Source organism: Periplaneta americana, chromosome 16, assembly GCF_040183065.1.
Source record: "Periplaneta americana isolate PAMFEO1 chromosome 16, P.americana_PAMFEO1_priV1, whole genome shotgun sequence".
Classification (NCBI taxonomy): Eukaryota; Metazoa; Arthropoda; class Insecta; order Blattodea; family Blattidae; genus Periplaneta; species Periplaneta americana.
In genome coordinates this window covers 147,813,398-147,830,991 of record NC_091132.1, presented here as the reverse complement: position 1 = coordinate 147,830,991, position 17,594 = coordinate 147,813,398, and the positions used below count along the sequence as shown (strand labels likewise).

Sequence of the window (17,594 nt, the reverse complement as noted above, 5' to 3'; positions counted from 1 at the left end):
AATTCCGCCGCTCGGAGCGCTGTTCTGCCCTATATATTCATAGCAGAACACTTAAAAGACATTGACATTTGGGGCATTTAAAGGACTACCATTGCTTATTAAATGCTTCGTACAATATTTTATGGACAATAGACGTAATTTGCAAACTTCTACTCCTCAATTATATTACAATAAAAGGCTGTCATTCTTGATATTAAAACATATTACATATAAACTGAGGGACTGTCTGCTCTGTACTTCAGTTCATACACCAAACATTTCCGGAAATAAATTAACTTGACATCTTACATATACGCACTATAGCCTACCCTTTTCACCTAATATTATTAATATTGTTATTAAATAAGATATTGCAACTAATTAAGGTACTGCATTATCTTTAATTTCCTTGAATTCATAATTAAGCATTTGCAAGAAGGCGTAACTTTTCCCTCTCTTTTAAAAAAAAATACGAACGTCACAATAATTGAGAAGTATAATTATTACGCGATTTTTTCTTGCAGTGGTGAAAACATTTCTATAGGCCTACTGATTAATCTATTGAGCATAGTAATAGTAAACGCTGTAGTATTCTTTTCTGAAGCCAAGATTTTCGCAAGAACTGAAGTGCGACACATGTAAAGATGAGGAAATGTCCCTCTTTCTTTTGGGAAAACTTGTGAAGCCACTACTGGACAATATTGCCAAAGATATTTCAAGTAAATACGAAGTGATTAGGAAACTTAATCAGAAGCCCCTAAATAGAAAAGTGCTGAAAGTGCAATAAACTGGGCCATTTCTTAATTACATATAGAACACTGGAACTGACTATCTACAAGGACCCTCGTGTTATAAATATTATGATTATTTCAGATTGTGATACAGTTATAAGCGTACATTCCTAAAACTTAAAAGTAACAGTGAGGATGCCCTATGTTATAGGAAAGTTTTAAACGTGTACATTTAACTTTTTTATGAATGATTTCCTGATCAAGATTTTCATTAACTATGTGCCAAACTTTTGAAGTGAAGAGTGCAGTAAGAAACTGTCGGACATCTGATCAGTATTTTAATCATGTGCTGGTTACAGTACATTAGATGTCTTCTTGAATATACCTGATGAGGTATGTATATGAAGGTTGTATCGTCAGTATTCAAGTAGCCTACTTATGTATGTAATTTTTATTATCTGTACAGAAAAAATTTAGCTTATGTGATAGTATGAAGTAATCTCTCACGAAATAACAAGGAAGAGAAAGGTGCTTAAATTTAAATATTGAAAACAGGATGATAAGAAGAAAATAATTTTTACTTCCTTTCAATTATTAATGAAACCTGGCCACTCACCATTCGCAGTTGATTTCTATGGTTACAGGTCTATTCTTCATATTCTGTAGCTTTCAAATAATTTCTAAAATAAATATTACGCCTACTTAGCTCTTGTAAAACGAAATTTTCACTTTCACTTTCAACGGAACACTCACTTATATTCAGTTCTTGTATCTTGCAGTAAATTATCCATTTGTGATCACCTTTCCAATATAACCTCCCATTGAAACGACCACTTAAAATCATGAGCTAGAATTTATTATTTTAAAAACATTTCCACGTACATACTGTTATAATTGTTATGAACCACAATACAAAAGACAACACTGTGAAATTGGATTAATTTACCAAGATCAACATCAATACCGGTAGTATAAAATCACATATAGGCCTAGGCTATATTATTTCATTACTTTATGGTATTAATTAGAAGAATTAATTTTGAAGAATTTACAAATATGCTGAAATAATTTATGACACCTCTTATAGAAATGTAAAAATATGTATGTACATTTTGAAACAATGGGTATAGCACCACTTGAAAATTTTGAGCACTTTAACAGTAACTTGTAAATTGTTCCATCACGTCGTCTATAGTGTTCATTTAATGTAGCACTTTTAGAATGAACGTGGTTCACATACATAAGAAGAAATGACGATGGAATGAGTCGAAGACATACAGTTTTCTTTAATTTTTAGCAAATGATGAAGTTGAATATATACTGTTACTTCATATCCTAACATAAGTAGAGTTGCCACCATAGATGTAACACGTCCGTAACACCTGAAATGAATATAAAATAAATTAATGTATTGGTAATGATACAAGAATAAAAATAAATTAGGCTAGACATAACCTCACAAAATTACAAACACATGCTAAAACAAACAAAAAAAAACTTTACGTATCCGTATATAATAAAACTAGATATTCTAGATATAATTTGATTCACACGATAACCACCTCAGCCTATTTCGCAGCAGCCATTATTAGTTACCAGTTTGAGGTGCATTACCTAATCTCATACTAACCTTGTTAAATTCTCTAACCTAATTCACTGATAATTACGTAACAATACACAGGTCTAAAATACAAATACACATTAATTACCTAATAAGTACAGCATGAAGATATTTCATTACTTTTGTCGGTATTTTCTAAAAGAGAAAGGGAAAACAGTAACAACATTATCTTCAATATTTACATCACGTCGTTCACATTTTCATTAGGCCTTTATCAGTAATGCTTGGTAAGTGAAACAATGCATGAAATTATTTTACATTTCGGGTCACATCATTCGAGAGTCGGAAAATGCAATTCGCCACTTTTAACATAGCATTGCTTGTTATATGAGAGAACTTTGACATTTACCTTAACCTATAAAGATACGACCTGTTGGTACAGAGTTCTTCACATAGCAAAACACAGACAATTTTCGAATATAAGTTAGCTGAACAAACTTCAAATAACACTGTAATATGCTTGGCATATTTGTAATATTAGTACTCAATGAGTAATGCACAATTAATCGAACTATTTTCACGATGCACAATGCTTTGTAATGGTACTATTCATCATTTCATAGGGCAGGGAGGCGAACCTAGCGGCAGAAATTGTCATGACTCACAGAGACCTACTCTCGATCGTGCTATGCGCCAGCTTGTATAATCTCGTAAGCAACGGTTAAAACCAACGAGCACAGAATGCAATAGAGTAGACACTAGCATCTTAATACCATTGGACGGAGTGAAGCCGGTTTGATGGACCTGACGCCATCTTGTAGCTACCAAAACATTGCAAAATAGCTATTACGTTATAGAAGATCTTATGATAATAAGAATTCCATATGTCCCTAATTTCTTGTAGGACTCACACTTTCTTGTTTGTTTCGTAATACAGAATCGCTGTGCACGTATTTTTTTTAGCAAAAATTACGAAACTGTCATTGATAAATCACATATATACAGGTTATTTAAATTGGCAGCTCTTCAAATTGCAGTATGGTATTTAATAGATAATCTGGAAGGTTAAACAAACAATAATGATAAAAAAAGGAAGATAACAGTTTGACCTTATTTTGCTACTAGTCCAATAAAAATGCTACCCTATAATAATTACTTTTACAGGTTGATCCACTTGCTTCGATTTAATAATGAAACTTGCTTTTTAACGCAAATTATCATTCTCTTCCTTTTGCCAGTATTTCGTATAGATGTCCCGATTTTGTTTAGAGAAAAAATGGAATGCTCTTAACCATATAATATTTGATAGGCTCTTCGTTTATAGTATATAATTAGATTATAACGGCGAACAAAAGTGAAGTTTTATTACCAAGTGGGTCAAGTCAGTTCACGACCGAGTTAATGAAGCTACTAAGTCTGCAAAGCATAAGTCTGATTTCGTGATTATAAAAATTAATTACAATAATATTAATACACTATTACTTTTACTTCATCAAACGAATACGTGCATTCGGTTTAAGAGAAACCTCGGTACACCCGTTTTCTATAGCACTCGACACAAACTTCCAACATGGGTTGTTAGGTTAGCTTCGCTCGTAAATGCTAATTCTGCAAAGCATGTCTGATTTCGTGATTATAAAAATTAATTACAATAATATTAATACACTATTTCTTTTTCTTCATCACACGAATACGTGCATTCGGTTTAAGAGAAACCTCGGTACACCCGTTTTCTATAGCACTCGACACAAACTTCCAACATGGGTTGTTAGGTTAGCTTCGCTCGTAAATGCTAAGTCTGCAAAGCATGTCTGATTTCGTAATTATAAAAATTAATTACAATAATATTAATACACTATTTCTTTTTCACCAAACGAATACGTGCATTCGGTTGAAGAGAAACCTCGGTACACCCATTTTCTATAGCACGCGACACAAACTTCCAACTTGCGTTGTTACTAGTTAGCTTCGCTCGTAAATGCTAAGTTTACAAAGCGTGTCTGATTTAGTGATTATAAAAATTAATTACAATAATATCAATACACTAATCCTTTCTATTAATCAAACAAATACGTGAACAATACGAATCTAACCGACTAACCTAGGCTAAATCATTCATTATCTACCGGCAATAAGTACATTTCACACATGCATATTTACCTGTGAAAAGTTATTCCAGGAATTTTTTTGAAAACCTGTTTGTGCAGCCATACGCAGTACATGTAGGCATATTGAAATTACTTCATTGATAAATTAAAACAACGATGCAACATCACAATCCATTGCCCATGTGCTAACCGGGAGCCCAATGTTTTGGTAGCATCATAATGGCGACGGTCTACAAAAGCGGCTTCACCTCCAAGCTGTTCATGTCTACTCTATGCATTCTGTGCTCGTTGGTTAAAACAGTACAACATCTCCTATAACTTATTCCTATAGGCTCAATATGATGTAATTTATGTGCAGTGTTGCCAATGCTTGTTAATGAAATTACCCACATCTAGTCCTGAAATTACCCGATTTTGCTTCAAAATACCTTCCGTTCTAAAAATAATTATAATTAAATATAAAAATCAGATAAAAATAGATGGACAGCAAATTAGATATTAAGTTATAATTAAAAAATTATGAACTTACCTATATGCAAGTATCTGACATTTTACCGTAGCTACCACACACTGCTCCTCGTAATGTCTTTAGTTGGTTCAAAGGAAACACATCCTCCCTTGGTTTCAATCCACTCCTTTGCAGCCATCGATGCTACCATTGCTTCTGTTTTTAATGTGTTCCTATGTCCGGTTTTCAAGTTCTTTAACCTTAAGCAGTCGCGCTTAACCATCCCCACCCACTTAAACCATTATTATCTCGAGTATGCGAATTCCGATTTAAAAAACGTTTACGGTTATTGTTGCCTTACCAATTCCAATAAAGGTACTGAAAGTTTCAGAAGTAAAGACTTACTAAATATGAAGTTACGAGCTCCGTAATATCTGACTGGGGTGTTCACAACACCCCGCGCGACGACTTTAGGGGATACTAAACACCCTTTCAACCGATTATAAATCTTCATGCAATGCTCAAGCTTCCGACTGGCTAGTGGCTACAGCAAACTTGATCATGTGATTAGGGATTATAGCAAGGGGAATAACCTATCCAAGTGATCATTACATTATATTGTGAAATCGTCATGCAATGACCACGCTTCATGAGTAATTTATCATGACCCATGTCATTACTTTGGACGAATAGTATTGATGAGCCCATATGTATTTATTTATTATTATTTTCATATTATGAGAAATCCCTACATTTTCTTAAAATTAAGCAAACAAAAAAAATCCCTCAGTTCCTTTCGGGCCAAAATATTCCTACAGCGAGGGATTAATTCTTCAATCTGGCAAACATTGAATTAGTTAATTATATAATTAGTTGTATTGCAATGATCGGATGAATATGCACCGACGCGTGCTAAAATTGTGTCAACGTCAGCATGACGCAGCACTCTAGTGCGCTGGAGTGAAGGAACATATAAGATGAAGTTGCGAGCAAAGATGCTAAGGATTCCCAGGGGAGGTAGCCCTAACACACCTGTTTATTTTCATATGAATTGTACAGAACAAAGTTAGAAATAAATACATACATAATATTATATATAATGAAAGATAGATTAAATTACGGTACTAATTCAAATTTGTAAATTCTGAAAGTATTAAATTACCCGAAAATACCCGAAATGTCTTAATACCCGCTGAAATACCCTCCGACCATAATTTTATCCGAAAATCGGGTAATTAGGCCTACCCGCCAATTGGCAACACTGTTTATCTGTCGAAAGTATTCGTCTCACTTTTTCCCACAGCGAGCGAGGTGTCAGTTGCAAACATTTGACTTCCCCTTCGGTGATAAGCGTAATATTTATCACTTTGATTTCTGATGGCACAAGTGTAGCGCATACTTCTTCAAAGCAACGGCAGTTGATTGTAAGTCTTTTCGCCGTTTCTCCCACTCCGCCTACAGCAACCAACCTTGCAATGGCCACAAAAGAACTCCAAGTCAACAATGTGTCTTGGGCTTATAGTTGTGAAATATTATTACATGAAATTGAACCGCTGTTTTAATTGTGAGGCAGCTCCATCGAGAAGAAGTGAAATGTTTTAATGTTACTCTATTATTTTGAATTCAAGGTCTGTGATTGTGTAATCAATGAACAAAGATACTGCAAGCTTGTCATAAGATAAATAATCCGACACTATGGCGTAATTTACTTTCTATCATGCAGCCACACTGCAGCCGTGAAGATTGAAATTTTATCCTGACACCAATGTGCAAGTTGTACCTTGTCTTGGTATTGGACTGTGAAGTTTTCTGCGAAATCTACCTGTATTACCACGTTTTCACCATCAGTAGGCTACAATTTTATTACGAATTTTCCTTAAATGTAACGACTGTCGTTTGTCACAAACCAGTGAATGATGGATGACCTTATTCAGCAGGGTTTTTAATATATCCACGATCTCGCTTAAGGTACCATTTCTTGCTACTTTTACTGTTTTCCATCTTTAAATACCTTGCAATTCTTCCGAATTAACATATGTATCAACACGGGGTTGGCTATATTTATATTAAAAAAACATTCAATATTTCCTTGCTCAGAGACGGACAGTGGACTAAACTAAAGCAAAGATTGGTTTAATTTATTTTAATGTGTCGTAGGTATATTGGTTCGTTTCTTTTCCATTTTTCTTTAATTTCATTCCTTTTTCTGTTATTTGATACTCGGTTTAAATATTACGCATTATTCATTATCGATGTGTAATTAACTCACAACAGGAATATTTCTCCTCCGATTTCTTTTTATATGCAAATTTCTTTGGATTTCTTTATTGGTTTCGATAATGATACGTCGGAAATAACCCAATCCACTACTGATTCTATCTTACTTACTTGAAAACAGCGTACCTTGAATGAACAAATGGTGAATAAGGGAAGATGAAAAGTGATATTATTGGAACATGAAAATTATCCTATTTAGAGGTATTACTTCATTTAAATAAATACATTAGTATGACGCAATTTCTCTGTCTCGAAAACCAAGGAAGAGTTTTCGTTCCGGACATGACGCACTTTCAATTGACAAAAAGTGCCCTTAAATCGAAAAAAAAAAATCGCTTATATAGGCCTAATTTTCTATGACAAATTTTATTTTCTAAGAGGAAATAAAGTTCAAAGAAAAAAATCCAACGGTTAACTTTTTATAGAGAGAAAAAAAAACGTCAATTTCGTTCAGGACATGACGCAGTAGAGTAACGTTTAGATATCAACGACTGAAATTGCAGTCCATAAGATTTTCGAATCAAACTAGCACTTTAATGACAAGGAAAGCTTTAAAGTTCCTTGTGAATTTGGTCCCGTTATTAAATCATAATTCCTAAGTATTATATGATCAATAAACTTAATGCATTTTTGTCAACTTTCGCAATATAAATTACTTTCACTACAATTCTTTAAATTTACCTACTTCAATATCCGTTTTCCCATGCAAAAACGGTTTTCATATCCGAAAAGTAGAGAGTCTGAGGATTTCATACATACAGGGTGATACACGAGGAAAGGTAAAGAATTAGGAAGTGAATTCTGAAGTCATTCTGAACCAAAAAGTTCATCTGAATATGGGTCCGTTTCCGACCGGTTTCACAAAAACTTCTGAGATACCATAGTACTAACTCGCATTTAGAGACAGATAACGGAAAAATTTAAAGTTTATATTCTCGCATGCATACATACCTAATATTCTAGACGTCGGGGGTCGATGTTTTTGCACATTTTCAAAGGTACCTTCTTCTGCTTCAATGCACTGTTGCGCTCGGACGTGAATCGCGCTCGTAGCTCGGGAGAATTGCTCGTGACTGTTCTTTATGCGGCGTGTAGCATCCAAAATATGGTCGATTAGCGCCTCTCTCGTTTCCACTTTCCTTTGGTATACAAAGTCTTTCATCCAACCCCATAGACAGTAAATACTCTTCGATATGGTACCCTTCTATTCGAAAAGCATCGTTCATATTCAGCGACGGCACGCTAGTAGCTTCCATCGCACAAACCATAAATATACATAATATCGACGTATTCTGCAGCTGAAAATTTATAAGGCATCTTGAAAAACACGACTTAACACTTCCGATAACTGTATTTGTATAACTACTGTACTGTAGGTAGCTGACTGAACTGCTGTAAACTGATAAGTGATACTGTATTTGTATTATATGCGGGTTCTGTGTCATTACATCAGACAAAGGCAGGCGATTGGACATTTGTAATGCCCCACCACCCGGTTTGTAAGATGAATGAACTTCTCTTACTACACATCGCTCACAATATCAATTCGAATATTACGTCATTCATTGCGATCGGTGACCTTGTCTCATATCTTACGTCAGCAGCATATGGTAACGTCTGATTCACATTGGGGTGAGACATTTTACCAAAAAAATGCATCTACCTCCGCCATCGTTCGAAAACGGACCTATGTTCATATGACCTTTTTCACTCAAAATGACCTAAGATATCGTATCCTACATTTTTTAACTTTCCTTGTGAATCACCCTGCATATCAAATGATGCGGTTTGGGATAGTTTAGCGAATGGACATGAAGGTTGATATTTTCGTGGCATGACCCATTAGTACTGTTCAGGAGATTAAAATTATAATTCGAACCTTATAACATGCACTCAAGTTAATTCAGACAGAGCATAAATAGAAGTAATTGTAAAGAAACTGTTTGAAGTTGTGTAACGGATAACTAATAATTAGGATTAAATTATAATAATGATCATTTTAAAAATGAACCGAAGAACACTTTTTTATGATAAATCAGAGCATGTACTGTATATACTGTATATACAGTACACGACACTCGTATTATTGACAGCAACACTGACACAAATTTTTCTTTGCAAAACTAAATAAACATTGCTTTTCTGTTTTAAGAAAGTGTGACCATTAAATATTAATACACCAGATGAATTTTATTGCAATGATATTTTAATTTTCGTTATTGTCTTTGAAGGCAAGGTTACACTTTTAGAATCTTAATATTCGCTAATTTGATGATCAGCAGTCTCCTTTATCTGTTTTATCATCTCATCACGTTCATTTTTTAGTTGGTTATTTAACAACGCTGTATCAATTGCTAGGTTATGGTTGGGGAAAACCTCAGAAAAAACCCAACCAGATAATCAGCCCTAGCGGGGATCGAATCCGCGCTCGAGCGCAACTTCAGACCTGCAGGCAAGCGCCTTAATCGACTTAGCCACGCCGGTGGCTCATCATCACGTTCATCTCCCTGATATTTGTCATATTCACTTGCGTGGCATGAAGAATAGTGCCATTGTATATTAAACTTTTTAACACAGTACATTTTCTTCCCACAAACTAAATATTTTTCCCGCTTCAATACACGACACAAAAAGGAAAGAGTTCTTCCATACTAACAAGAAATTGGGCATGGATGGTTAGAAGTCATCACAAAGATCGAAGCGTACAACGACTGAACACTCGCAAAGCCTTTAACACTGAATTCACCTCATCGTACCGCAACCAGCTATACTTGCACTCAGAAGAAAGCGAGCCTCGCACTTGCTGCATATATGTCACAAGTAGGTTGAGTTGTCTAGGCCTGGTGTAGGGTTCAAATCTGTCTTTTGTTTTCTTTGTATAGTCTTGATATGTCGTCTACGTATCTGTGCCAATAAAAGATGTCTGCGTGTTTGCTGTTGCCCATGGGATCATCCATCTCCTGCTCCTAACCGAAATTTTCATACACAACATAGAACAGACAGACATTCTAAACAAGAACAACAGCAACGTAGTGAATCATTTTACCAATAAGCTACCGCACACTTCGACAATTAGACTTTGTCATTGTGCTCTCCACATGCATGCGCTGAAAATCGCGCGATGTTGAAGACTAAGGCCTATTTGTTGTTAAAAACGTGTATATTGCTCCGCCGGTTTAGTAGAAGGCAGGAAAACGTACAACGTGGCCGTTGTGACGAGAATCCAAGCCTCTGCATACCGGTAAGGCGTCATGTCACAAAACGTTCACCCCAAGTGTTTTTGGCACCGTAAATATTATTTAACGTCTAGAAAACGACGCAGTTATTAAGGATATTGCTGGAGAGTTTAAGGAAATATTGATTTATTTACTTAATTATTTATTTACGTATCCTCCTGAGTCTTGAGACATTCGTTGTTTTATTTCTAAAGTTCAATATAATTCTACACTTAAAAAAGTCACTAACATGAATAAAAATGTTGAAAAAATTCTGTACGTTACAGTTAGGGCACAAATGCTGGTATATTATACTACTAGCCGTACCCGTGCGCTCCGCTGCACCTGTTAGAAATAAATATAAAGTAATTACCAGGGAAAGGATTTATATGTAAATACATATTTACTTATAAAGCTAATATAATTTATATTTTGCATTATCTTTATGTTTCACAATGTGTAGGGTTGAAAAATCCTACTTTTATTTTCCATATTTTTCCATATTTTAGAGTTTAGTACATATTTTCGTTAATTTCCATATATTTTCCATATTTCATATAAAACAGTCCATATTATATTAGGTTTAACAATAAAACAAAACAAAATTCCATTAACTTTTAAAAATACATTTCAACAATAGAGATTTAAACACATGTTCAGTAATCCCTTTAACATCAGAGTTATTTGAAAATTAGCAGTCCTATCAACAATGGGAAAGTAAGTTACAAAACTGTATTAATTTAATTTAAAATTTTTAACAGACTTCAGTTGTGCAGCTCAACAGTTAAATGCCAGTCAGAGTACACATAGGTTCAGTTTTGTAAATCATACTATAAAGACGGTAAATATGCCAAAAGTACGTCATTCAGTCAATTTAAAATCAAAACTAACAAGTTACATTTCAGAATTTAAAGAAGATGGTTTATCAACTGACAATAAAATATTATTTTGTAATTTGTGTCAGTGTGCAGTATCATCTACACAAAAGTTCCTGGTGCAACAACACATTACAACTAGTAAACATCAGGCCAACAAACAACTAAATTCCAAGCAGAGACAATTGTTTTTAACACAACCAACAACATCGAATGTAAGATCTGAGTTTAACATCGACCTGTGCCGTTCTCTCATCTCTGCTGATATTCCTCTCTACAAACTAAAGAATAAGGTCTTCAGGGAATTCCTTGAAAAATATACTCAACATACAATCCCGGATGAGTCAACACTTAGGAAGACGTATGCTCCATCCATCTACGATGAGACAATACAGAAGATAAGAGATGAAATTAAAGATAGTTCAATTTGGGTTTCCATTGATGAGACTCCCGACAAAGAAGGTAGACTTGTTGGTAATGTAGTTATCGGTTTGTTAAGTGAACAATATTCTGAACGAATTCTTTTACATTGTGATGTTCTAGAAAAGTGCAATAACAAAACTATAGTTACACTGTTCAACGAAGCTATGGGTATCCTGTGGCCAAAGGGTATTATGTACGATAATGTGTTATTCTTTATTAGCGATGCTGCCCCTTATATGGTCAAAGCTGGACAAGCATTATCTGTTGTATATCCTAAATTGACTCATTTTACTTGTGTGGCGCATGCATTTCATCGTGTGGCAGAAGTGGTCAGAGACAATTTCCCTAAAGTAGATTTGTTGATTTCATCAGTGAAAAAAGTATTTCTCAAAGCTCCCAGTAGAGTTAACGTGTTGAAAGAAATGTACCCTGAAATTCCATTGCCACCAAAGCCAATTTTAACTAGATGGGGTACATGGCTAGAAGCAGTTGAATATTATGCCGAACATATAGACTCTATTAACAATGTTCTCCTTGCATTGGACTCTGAAGATGCAGTCTCAATTGATACTGCGAAAACAGTTACCTGTGACATAAGTGTGAAGAATGACTTAGCTCACATTCAGCATACATTTTCATGCATCATAAAAACGCTCAAAAGTCTCCAAAATAGGCACCTTTCACTATCTGAAAGTTTTGAAATTATAAATAGTACTGTGGAACAACTGAATCGTGGTAGAGGTAAAGTTGCAGATGCAGTAAGAGCTAAGGTGGACACTGTACTTTCAAAAAACCCTGGATATGAAGAACTACAAAAGGTTGTTGCTGTGATGAGTGGTGAATCAACAGTGAAGATTAACTTGGACTTATCCCCAGCAGACATTGTGAAATTGAATTATGTACCAGTTACTTCTTGTGACGTCGAACGCTCTTTTAGTCAGTATAAATCTATCCTCAGAGACAATAGAAGAAGATTCACTTTTCAGCACTTGAAAGAAATGTTTGTAACCTATTGTTATGGTAACAGACAATAAAAATTGTGTTTTGTTGAAACTACATTGGAAGATAAGGTACGTCCATTATATTTTTTGTTTAGTTTGATTAAAATGTACCAATATTTAACGTACATAGTCATTTTTTATAATTTTAAGTCCATATTTAATTCCATATTTTGGTAAAAATCCATATTTAATTCCATATTTTGGTAAAAATAACTACATATATATTTACATATTTCATATATTTTTAGTCCATATAAATCCGTTCCCTGGTAATTACATAATTAAAATAGGACATTTGATCCAGGGAACATTCGTGTTTGATAGAAGGATAAATCGTTTAATATGTTATTTAATTTAAATTGTATTTAAATAATTAACATGCGATCATTTTAGTCCAGAGAGCACTCAGAAGTTAATGTAATATCATTATAGCATTATGTCCATCTAGAGAAACTACACTTTCCAATAGTGAAATAATAATTAATTATACAAATCGGTTAATTTAGCTTTCGATATTACTCCATACAAACACAGAAACATTCTCTGTAGACCATGTTTAATAGGTTTCGATTGTTGTTGTCCAAGGCCCCTTATAGACGAAGTCATTTGTTTTTATTTCAGTACAGCACCTCAGATGGCGTTGTTATTGTAATTTTAAAACTCATTTATCTCATTAAATATCAGCCCTATCAAAATTTTGTAAGGAATAAAACTTATCGGACATCATTTTTAAACAAACTTTTGTTATGTAACATATGTCACAAAAATCAATAATAAGCGAGATATTTCGATTTATTTAATTCAGGCCCCCTTATAACCCCCATTTTAAATAAAGTATTTTGAATGTCATATAGCCTAAAATCTAAGTTACAGCGAACATAATTTATATTCCAGTTTTCATATAAATCGGTTCAGCCATTATCGCGTGAAAAGGTAACAAACTTCCAGACAGACAGACATACAAACAAAAATGTCAAAAAAGCGATTTTCGGTTTCAGGATGGTTAATTATATATATTAGGACCAATTATGTTTGGAAAATCGAAAATTACCAGAAAAATTTCGGCTACAGATTTATTATTAGTATAGATGTTTCGGGTCTCTGTACATACATATTATACACAAAAATTATGGTTTATTTAACGATGCTCGCAACTGCCGAGATTATATCAGTGTCGCCGGTGTGCCGGAATTTTGCCCCGCAGGAGTTCTTTTACATGCCAGTAAATCTAATGATATGAGCCTGTCGCATTTTAGCACACTTAAATATCATCGACCTGGGCCGGGATCGAGCCCGCAATCTCGAGCACAGAAGGCCAGCGCTATATCAACTGCGCTACCGGGGCCGACTACATATTTTATTTTTTATTTTAGTAGGTTATTTTACGACGCTTTATCAACATCTTAGGTTATTTAGCGTCTGAATGAGATGAAGGTGACAATGCCGGTGAAATGAGTCCGGGGTCCAACACCGAAAGTTACCTAGCATTTGCTCATATTGGGTTGAGGGAAAACCCCGGAAAAAACCTCAACCAGGTAACTTGCCCCGACCGGGAATCGAACCCGGGCCACCTGGTTTCGCGGCTAGACCGTTACTCCACAGGTGTTACATATTATATCATATATGAAGTTTCATCTAGTACGCCTATACTACACTCTCGGGACTGAGGAGGTTATTTACTTACTTTATTTATTTACTTATTTTTTTATTATTCATTTATTCATTCATTTCTTCATTCACTCACTCACTTATTTACTTTGTGGTTATGTATTTGTTTATTTACTCATATATATATTCATTTATTTATTATTAGTTATGTATTTATTTATTTTTATACTCTAGGAAATAAAATTAATTTATTTCAGATTCGTTTTTTATAATGAATTAACAACTGAGGCGTTGTGTCAGAGAAAGTGACAAGTCACACTTCGATGCAAATCAACATTTTGCTATGAAGATTCTATTCATTACCTATATATGTCTCCAAAACTGCATAATTTGCTGCAATCCGGTAGACATATTGAGAAATATAAGGATGTGTTGTTTTCTCTTTCATTCTTTGGCCTTTACATTTTTCCTCATACACAATCACAAGCCACCAATATATCGTCTGTGAGGAAGAAGCTCGATTTCCAATCCGTAGTACGTGGTAATTCTGAAGTAAAAACTGATAAATTGGAAAGTGATTTATCCATTAATGGCACTAGTGGATTCTCCACTGAATTTGAACTGAATCAGACTCAGAAAATAAACAGGTAAGGGAATAAAAATATGATTAAATTTCAAGCATAACCTTGTCTGACATAGTGTTTTCCTTATTAATTCTGATACAGGTAGTATTACTTATTGTGAAATATGAAATATACAAAACTAAATAAACATTAATTATTTATTTTCATGTTAGAGTGGTTATAAGGCCATACACTAAAATATTTTGAGTTGTAATAGTGCATGTGGCTCTATCTGATGCAATTTTTTTTTTCAGATGGCACCAAAATCTATGATTAATGGATTGAGTTCTTCTAATACTGCAAAATAATGAAAGAAAGAAGTTCCGAGAAATTTTCGAACAAAATTTAATATTGGCTTCAAAATACTGTACTTCACACCGATACATATGGCAAATGTGATATGTTCAGAAACAGTTGAATGTTCCTAGACAAACACAAAGTCATGTGACACAAATAAGAGCAATAGAAACAGTCAGAAATCTTTATCATGCACAGGATAAACGTGGTCATACAATAATAAAAGTCCTTTCTGAACTTGCTAAGAAAAAGGATAAAATTCATGTCATTGCAATGGACTGCCACAGATATTACCCACCCCAAAGTTAACTATGAGCGCAGTTTTTTTATTGCAGAAATGTTTGGACATACAATTTATGGATACACGACTGTTTTACAGGTCTAAGTAGGGTATATGTTTCTCTGGAGTGAAAACCAGGCTAGAAGAGAAGCAGTTGAGGTGGGGAGTTGCTTATTGAAAAAACTTGCAGATAGCTGATCTCAAATCTGAAAATCTCATAAAATAACTGATAACTGTAAGGGACAGAACAAAAATTTGACGATTGTAGCCCTGGAGAGAGCACTAGTTGAATGCAAAAGATTTAAATATGTTACCCATTGGTTCTCCCAAGTGTCTCATAGCAGATTACATTGCGGCCGTGATTTCGGACGAATAGAAAAACATACACAAATAAGGACCGGATTTTTATGTAATTACATATTATATTCCTTTCAACCTAACCGTATATAAATAACAAATCTTTGCGAATCTTGTAATTACCATTAATATATTAAAATTTTATACTACATATTTTTACATATTTACCCAACATTACATATTATAGCTTGGTATTACATAAAACTACATATTTAGGGGTTTTATTCATTTTACTTCTCTAAAAGGAAAAAAAGAAACTTCTGCTGGGGAAGTTTACAATTTGAAATACACAGATTTAAAAAACCTTTTTACCTACCCAAGAAAGGATATATTTCGGGACGAAACATAACATTCTTAGTTCCAGGAAGTAACAGAGGCACGCACCCCATACCACCCACTGTAAATGTGAGTGAACAAAAGGCAACCTTTCTCACATAACTACCTTGTATTGTAAAAATCACTCAGAAAGTAGCGCTGCCATCATGCGGTGGAGTGGGACGAGGACGACATGATTTGTCTCGAACTATAATTGTTCTGCACACATCTTAACAAGTCGTTCCCATGCAATTTGCAACCTTACCCACCCTCTTCCTAATCCTTCCAGGGAAAACCCGTGTCAAGTCTGACATGAGTCGCAATAAAGTATCCGACTTTTGAAAAGAAGCTGAAGTAAAGGAACAAACTGGAAAGATGTTGAAAGATTAAAATAAATAGCTTTTCAGGTTATTTCTTGACCTCTTTACTTTGAATTTAGCAGATCTATATGGAAATGGGATTTTCCGAGCAACTAGAAAGTATGGTTCTAGGCTGGAATAATCCTACCCAATGAGACAGGAATGTCACTTTTCAAACAACAGTTTGTAAATGCCTATAGTTTGAGATTTTAGTGGGTACGGTACTTTGTTTCTTATAGGGAGGAGCTAAAATGCATGTGTCCCACATCTCCTCTTATTTTCTCCTAATCCAGTAAAGCGAAACAGTGCTTGTATTACTGTTGTGTCATTCATTTTACTCAGTTCTCTAGTTTTAGTACTTACAGTATAAAATGCAAGTGAGTTTATCTACTGCTTTTAACTAGCTAAAACGGCCCCTGTATCTTCAACCCTAACGACAAAAATAAAATCATGGATTGCGATGGACGAAGCTTTCACTACAGATGGAAAAATACTAATGTGTCAAGTGTGCGGTAAAAATGTTGGGTGCTCTATGAAATCACAACTGGAGAGTCTTACCTATCCTATGCCTACCAGATTATTGATATTAAATATTTTCATGATTTTACATATGTTGGTACATATTCAGGGTATTTTTCTTACATAAATATGTACATATTTCACACCTTGATATAACATAAAAATCCGGTCCCTATACATAAACAAGCACAGGCATTTATGATCCGAATGACTGGGCTGATGTTAAGTAAGTCGTCTGTCAAAGTACCTTTCATTGTCACTATGATGCAAAGAGAAGATTTCAAGGATGTGGAAAGTTTGCAACCTGGCATAGTGAAAAGGACTGTTTACAATAATAAATCTGTTCGTTTTTCGGATGCAGTCAGCTTCAAGTTTGAAGAGAATAATCATAATAATTTTCAGCTCGCTCATTTGTACATTCACGAAAATAATGAAAATGCTAAGTTCTCATCCGTAGGAAAGGCATATGAACTCCTTAAATACTATTCAATTTGTCTGAAAAATACAAGAAGCCTTTGAAAATAAATAAAAAGAAACTACAGGATGTACTGTCACTTATAGATTACAATCCAATAGATCAGGGATGTCAAAGCGCCTGCACTTCGTGCTCTCAAGAAC

The 17,594-nt window shown here is 34.4% G+C and overlaps 1 long non-coding RNA gene across 1 annotated transcript; it reads right to left on the bottom strand.

Moving 5' to 3' along the window:
* Positions 1 to 1,270: 1,270 nt before the first annotated feature.
* LOC138716419 (uncharacterized) lies at positions 1,271 to 2,997 on the bottom strand. Its single transcript, XR_011336660.1, has 2 exons — positions 2,681 to 2,997; positions 1,271 to 2,092 (listed from the first exon to the last, which is right to left on the bottom strand). It is a non-coding gene; the product is annotated as an uncharacterized lncRNA (long non-coding RNA).
* Between the last annotated feature and the right edge of the window lie 14,597 nt (positions 2,998 to 17,594).